The following is a 7864-nucleotide window of genomic DNA, read 5'->3' as shown; positions in this document are numbered from 1 at the left end:
GGGGGGGGAGGGAGGGAAGAAAAGTGCAAACACTGCTCTATATGGGGTTTTTTTTGAGGTCCACTGCTTTTGAATTTTGAAGTGTGCACCTAGGCTGACCCCGGGAAAGCAAGAGTTCCAGGCAGAGAGGCTGCAAACCACCGGTAAACTGAGCAATGAGTTTACAAGAAAAGAATGTTGGATCACCAGTGTTGATGCTTGGGTAAGCGAGTCACAAAAGAATCCTCCATCTGGAAACTGAAAGGAGAAAAAGTTTATTTAAGGTGGCCTTTTTTAAAAAAAAAAAAAAAAAATCAGTTCTCCAGTACATGGCTAGAGCTATATATTTTGCAGCATGAGTCACGGATGGCTTTATAGTTACACATCCCCTTACATAGAAGGAATAAACTTTGGAGAAAAGGAAGTTAAGAGAAAACAGAAGTGTGAATAACTGCTAATGGTGCTCTCTCTGGCTCCATTCAGTCTGCCATTTCATCATACATGAAGGGGGTAATTCAGAGATTCCTTTCTTGGCACATAAGTGGCAACATATGTTTGAAACAGTGAATGGAAACTGTAGGGAAAAAAATGACAGGCATATGGCAATAGAAAGGCAAGGGAAAATTTGTTGCCCTAATGTTAGCCACATAATTGGTACACTTAACTTCCGAGAGACTGATTTATTTAAAGACAAAAAAAAAATACTCCGTTTATTCAGGTTTTCTATATGTAGCCCGTATCTCACCGTTCCTTCCTAACGTCTGTCCAGAGAACTCCCTGAGGGAGTGGAAGGTGATGGGTCGAGGTTCAGAATACCTTCCAAAGAACAGAGGGAAAATCTGGATGCAAAAACATACACCTGCCTTTGTTCATCTTATTTTAAAAGAGGAAAAACTGAAAACCTGATATATTTTAATATTCAGTTTGTGGGCTTTCTAACCATGTTAAATTAGCAAAAATGTTCATGACAATGCAACTGAGGGTATTTACTGTTTAGTGAAAAGCAGAGCTGTCCTGAAAACAGGCATCACTCAAAATAGTATTTCCAGTGCAAAGTATATGAGGAGTGTTCCCAGTTCGGTGTGACTTTGTGCATGAGCATATAAAAAAAAGTTCTATATTGAGTTTATACATTGCGTAGTGAACACTCATTTCTGTGTCAGCTAAATCTAGATGAGAAACGCATGGAAGGACTTTTTGTAGGGGATGTTTCTACATTAATGAGAAGAGATGGAATGAATGCCTTAATAGATCTTTCCAAGTTCTGATGAAAGATGTTCATGGTAGCTCTTACATATCTACAGAACCACTTCTCTCTTATTTAAGTGTGGAATACTTCTGAAGAAATTGTTTCAATTTTTCTTCCATTGTTGGCAGCAGTATTATATATATTTTTCAGGACCTCTTTTGTCTCTAGTGAAGTATGGTAATTTCAGAGATACTGAGTTTGAACTAGTTGGAGAACAGAGTTTCCACACAAACCTTGCAGGTTGCAAATGCGGAGGCCAAGCTTGTGAAAGAGGGAAGTGGGCTGGAGGTGATGCCAGATGTAACAGTGGTACATATTCTCTTTGGTAGTGGATGAAGCACTTGGAAACAGTTACCTGGACTAGAATGATACAGGCGAGATGGAAGAAAGACTTGTGTCCTCCCGTCTTCCAGCTCCCTAATTTTTTTGTAGAGTATAGTTTGGGAGATTCAGTCCTTCTGCTGTTCTGTTCATATTTCAGTTTATGAGTAAGTAATTGTTAAGGAGATAAACTCCCTTTGGTATCATAAAYTAGTCAATAGATTTGAATTCTCCCATAAATTAGCTGTCATAAAATGCTGTGAGGAGTTGTCCTAGCTGATGTGGAGTTTTTTGCTTCAGTATCTTGGTTAAAATATATGAACTAATATGCACTGTCAGCTGGCAGAAGGGAGGCAATTGGTGGCTCCTTGGTCATTGTATTTTGACAATCATGAAACTGAAATCACAAGATACAGTGTTTTTATAGTGTGAGAAACTCCAAAGTATTTGTACAGCCTTTTTAAGCAACAGAGTTTCCACATGTCTGTGTGCTATGACTGGCAACCATCCTGCTAAAGAAAAAATTTCTAACAGACGTGTACGGGCTGCCCGGTGGGCATTGAATACAAGTGCATGTGTACAGTTATTTCTTGAGTAATGACAACAACCTTCCAGCACAAGTGAACTCATCCCTTTTCCTTTTTCCTTCCTTTTGTCACGTCCAACTCTAACTACTGCCTGTGAATTCTGCCCCCATGTAGTGAATGCTGGATCAGAGATGCCTCATCCCTGATTGAGGCTTGAAATCTGTAGTTTTATGCCACCAGAAGTCTTGCCTTTTCCTTGTAAAGTGACGTATCCTTCTCTGCATCAACTGAGCTTTGAGAACTTGTTCTTACCCCAGGTTTAAAACACCTGACAATTAGTTGCCCTATTAACAATTCCTCTTTTTTATGAGCTAATGGCTGCTTAAAACATATCTTTTGGATCTTTAAAGAAAGCTGGACATTATAGGTCCAGCTTTTACATGTGTATTGCACATTACAGATGTGTAGMTATGAGTTCTAAAAACATGCCCGGTTTCCATCTGCTTTGTAGAGAATTCAGGTAGATAAAGTTAATTTGTTCAAGTATCAGTGCAGTGATCCCCATATTCAAGAGCTGCAAATAACTTCATACTCCTTGGGAAAATTTTGGCTAGGTAGGCCCCTTAGAAATTCAAGAAATTCRTTGGAGGGTATTTGCAGCAAGAGTTGGATAGCAGGGTTGGGAGTGTAAGGGGTTGCTTATTATTTTCCATTGTCTGAATGAAGATTTATCTGATGCTCTGTTTTCAGCAGACTGCTGTTATCTGCCGACTCAACTAGTGGTGCTGACAAACTGGGTGTCTTTACTTCTGTCTGTGCTGATTTAGCTGTCTTGTATTTTTTGGTTTGCCTTCAGGGCATTGAGAGAAAACCTTTTTGATCCTTGTCTACCTTCACTTGTCAGTAGTAGAATTGTGAAGGGTTGATCAGAAGCGTATGGTTTAGTTATTTCAACTGTGCCTACTTTGAAGATGATTGTAGGTGAAAATTACTTCCTTCAGTTAAAGGGACTGCCTCCGCTGACCTGAAACAGTGCGTTGATACACCATGATCCTTGCCACCCAGGATCTGAAATGGAGCGATCTCATGATGCATCTCTACCTTCCTTACCAAAAACTTGTTCTTAGTTAACTTGAGACATCTTTCCACAGGACACAGGAAGATGTCCAAAGATCTAACATTGTGTAAGGATGACCACCAACAATATAGCTAATTTTAAAAAACGGTGGCATGATTCATTATTGCTGACCTGCCTGCTATGTATTTTGGCTGTACTATTATACAGCAGTGGACGCTAATTATTTTGAAAAGAGTCATGAATTGATTGGACTCTGGAAATCACAGCCATGCTTGGTTTCAGTCAGCCTTTTCTAATGCTGAGAAGATAGCAATRTTCTCTCAGATCTCTCGAGATTTGAGCTTCAGAATTTAGAATTCTTGAATTTGTTTCCTTCTATTGTCCAATGTCATTGGAGCTATGTTGGTTTGATTAGCCCTTTCCTGTTTTACTGGGATGAGTTTCTTCTGTAGGTTTTAGGGATCAGCTTTTCTGTTTACTTCCCCATCTTACTCAGATTGTTGCTGTTGTAAATTCTTTTCTATGTTGAAATCGGGCCTAGAGATGATGAAGAATTGCATATTCTGAACAGCTCTCTAGATAAGCTAAACAGACAACAAATCTAATGCTTTTGGAGCTTTATTACAAGTGATAATTTAAGGTTCATGAATATTAAAAGAAAAGGATGCAACATGATTAGGGCCATATTATGTAAATATTTGTTTTTTTAAAGTCTAGAATATCTTCTGATGCCATTTTATACTGTTTCCTTTTAAACAAATTGTTTGTATGTTTTTGTATGGTGTAAACTCCTAGGATATTAGCTAATTAGTGTGGTGAAATTAGTGTATATTAAAATAGCTTACAAGTAGACTAATAAATGAAATATTTCGACAGTGTAAATAGATGACAGTAATTGAAACTTGAACTTGCCTTTTGAGATTCTGGTCAGCAGGTTAGGAATTTTACATTTATGATTGATATTTTATTTTTCTTCTTTCATGGAATAAACATTGTAAACTGTTTCCTCTGTGCTCCTCTGCCCTCCCAGGAATCCAAAATATCCTAACTTTATTTTTGTATATTTGTTTGTGTATGTTTAGTGCACCAACAAGCACAGTCAACGTCATTTTGTATTGACTTGGTAGTCAGGAAAAAATAGATCTTTACCAGTATGTTTTACTTGTATTTTATTGTAGGTAGAAATCATCTAGCCTTTACAGAATGTTACTAAAGAAATGATGAAAAAGGGTATGTGAAACGTAGTTTTCTTTTTTAGAGAAAAGCAACTCATACTGCTGTGCACAACTCGTTTTGTCAAGGTTGCAACTTTTCTTATTTGACAGATATCCTTGGACATGGACTTTTATTTGATTCAACATGTTGGCAGTAACAATTCCTGTGTAAGATACATAATCAAATGCCAACATGTAAGGTTCTAAGCTTGTTAATGCTGCTGCACAGAAGACAGCCTATTAGCACTGAGCCTAGCCAAATCTGATCTTGTTTGATCCGGGGGAAAAAAAAAAAGAAAGAAAAAAAAAACAGAAATGACAAAATCATTTAACCAATTCCTAAGTGCTGTTTTTGATGAGAAATGACAGGTCCTCTCAAACTTGTATTTTGTGAGAGGGGTCAACAGCCTGTGACGCAGGTAGCAAAGCTGGCAAGAACAGATCCTGAAATGACAGGCAGTGGGACAATGAAGTCCTCAGTGTCTCCTAGCACTTGCAGTTTCAAATGCTGCTTACTCTCACGGCAATGTATTGCCAGTGCAGCTTACAAGAACAACAAATAAACTACAGGCTCGCAGGGTACGTTTTTCATATAGCATAGTCCATAAGGACAAACTCTATGCCAGACCTCATCCCACATTTGTGCATTTAAGGATAACTTGAGGCTTTTGGCTGATAGGTATCTTTTCCTATCTTCTTTCTTCAAAACCTCATTCTGCTCTATTGATACTAAATTTCTTTTTATATCAGGAGAGCCAATCTGTGACCCAGGGGTTGGGCATGGCTTGCCAGAATACTTTAGCAGCTCTGTTTCCTTTTCCCCTAAGGGAGCAAGGCCACACAGATTGTCCTGCTGACCTGTAGTCCTTTCTCTGCTGTCCTCTTTCATGAGCTTCCCCCCAAAATGAAGACATCTCCTAGGCTGGACTACATGTACCTTATAGGGAACGCCAGTGTTCGGGTCATGTGATGCAAGTGCACATCTTCTCCTGTGGTGGCAGGGAGAAGCWGGTGTTTGGACCTTCAGCAGCCTTACAGTAGATTTTGTTTGCATATCTGAGAGACAGGCTGAGCACTTTTGCTCCAATTTAGTAGAATTACTTGTTTTGCAAAAATTGTAGTTGCGTACTTTTCTTACTCAGGAAATGCCATGTAGTATGTTTGTTGAACTGAGATACTTGTAGAAGTACAGCTGATCAAATACTACTGTTGCAAAGAATCAATGTCTGTGTAACATAAGTATGCCATTAGAGTGGAACAAATGCAAATGCCACATCTCAAAGAATGAGGATAACTATGCCTTTTGCCTTATAGTCAATTGGTCAGCCTGTGCACGTCTCCTCTGCACAACCAGTAAAATATGTTATATTTTGACAAACATATGGCCCAGTCCTTGTATCTTGTATGATGTCTTGAGGGGCAGCATAAAGGAAATAGCATGCAAGAAATGGCCCTTATCTGTGTGTATGTATGTATATGTGTGTATACACATACACACACACACACTTATCTCCAAGAAGTATTTACAGGAAATGGTCTAACTTCCCTTTTTAATTTTCTCTTCRTTGTAAGGACATTTAATTTTAATAGTTTGAAAAGGGAGGAGACACAACCATTTCTCAWCTTGAACTAATGATAAAAGATAAAATTTAAGAAATTGTTCAGATTATCTTGAATATTCAACTAGCATAATTAAAACAGGAAAGGGAGAGGCATATGCAGCTGTGGATGTGTAGCTTAGGCACTTTAAAATTAAGCAATATATCAATGCAAAGGATGATATATAAATGTGAAAATGTGAAGCTTGGATATAGCAAAACTGCTTCTTCAATCAGATCTTCTTTACTGGCACAAAGAGTAGAGTTTTTTTAATTACCAACCTCTCAAAAAATTACCATCTTGGATAAAGCATAAAATGGTTCTGAATAAAGCTTACAAATAACAATGCATGTTGAAATCAGAGCCTACGTACTGCTAAGTCAGGATGTTTATGCTAGTGTAGTATCAAGACTCTTGACAATGACTGGCATAGGCTGCCCCCCAAAGAAAGTTAAGGAGCCAAACTGTAGGGTAAGCAGGGGCAGAATAACTATCCTACGATGATGTCTCATTTTGTTTCTTAGTATTGATCTCAGAATAATCATTCTCTCTTCTCTTCTTCACTTGCCTCTGAATGTCAGAAACTATAATGGCAGTTAAAAATTCAATGCCTTTGTTTTGCATCTAAATACAAAATAGTACAGTGTGGTTTCCTTAATTGCTGGGCCAAGAAGCTTACGGTGAATGTGTCATAATCTATTTATCAATTGAATTATATTAAAAAGTGTCTGTTTCTTGTAGCTTTGGAGTTACTATGTTTTTATTATACTAGGGGCTTTCTTTGTAATATGAAGCAAACTGAAGAGCCTAAGCAGCCTTTTCTATATACATTCATGATGCATTGTGTATGATGCACACGATTGTACCCTCTCTTAATATATAAAACAAGAAATCCTTCAGAGAGAGTAGATGGAAGAGGGAATATGTAATTGTATTGAGAAATTTTACTAAATAAGAAAATTTCAGTTTAAAGATGAAATGTTAAAACATGAGATTTTCAGAACTGTCCAATAAAATAAATTATCTTAATATATATGCATGTGTTTTTATATATAGGGCTCTATATTAATCTAAAGTACTAATATCAAATTCCCCAAAACATAGTGACAAGAAAGATCCGTTTTAGCTCATGTCAAAACCATGTGCTTTAGTAATTTCCCTATCCCTGGAGAACCTATTAAACACTAAACAAAATGCTTCAGAATGTAACTGATTGGGTGTTTTAAATTATGCACTTTTGCTTGGCTCTTCTCCAGCTTCTCATTGGGAAAGACTGTGGCGAGCAGGACCTGTAATTTATGCTGACAATCATAATACAGTTTATTCTGCTAGTATCTCAGCTCAGAGTATTTTTATATCAAACATTTGAACAAAGCTCAGATTCTTAATGTAAACACATTTTGTGAYTCTAAATTTAGCCACATACTTAAAAATCAAATTGTGGCTGTATTTTTTTTCTTTTCTCTTGCTGATAAATAGGAATATCCAACTTGAATAAAGAGAAAAGACAGCTCTTCCATTATGTGGGTTTAGCACCAATTTCCTAACCATTTTATCTTTTMCTGCCAAGTAGATCTTTATGAGAATTAATGCATCTTCCATACACTGCATATGTGCTAGCCAAGCTTCATTTGTTCCAAAATGCAGAATACTGAATGGAAGTTGTGGACTTCTATAAAATCTGTAATTTCCAGATATTTCTAGGATGTTACTGGGGGAGGGTTTGTCTCCTGAATTTACGATTTCTTCAGAAAGGGTGTTTATTCCTTGTTAAGAACAGAGATGTGAAGTCTRATTTTGTAACTAAAGAAGTAGTAGAATGGTAAGGAGTCCAAATAAGCCATAAGAGTAAATCAAGGATTTACTAGATTAAGTGAAGAGAGTATATTTGATCATA

General features: G+C 37.3%; 1 protein-coding gene across 1 annotated transcript in view; it reads left to right on the top strand.

Moving 5' to 3' along the window:
• CMSS1 (cms1 ribosomal small subunit homolog) overlaps nucleotides 1-7864 on the top strand; it is a gene marked incomplete at its 5' end in the record, with an annotated part of 243070 nt that overhangs the window by 53262 nt on the left and 181944 nt on the right. The gene's annotated exons all lie outside the window — the stretch shown is intronic.

The sequence above is a fragment of the Rhea americana genome, unplaced genomic scaffold (assembly GCF_003343005.1).
Source record: "Rhea americana isolate MKP2758 unplaced genomic scaffold, rheAme1 scaffold_177, whole genome shotgun sequence".
Taxonomy (NCBI): Eukaryota; Metazoa; Chordata; class Aves; order Rheiformes; family Rheidae; genus Rhea; species Rhea americana.
Note: the sequence above shows the minus strand (reverse complement) of the source record. Positions and strands in the feature narration are given on the sequence as shown.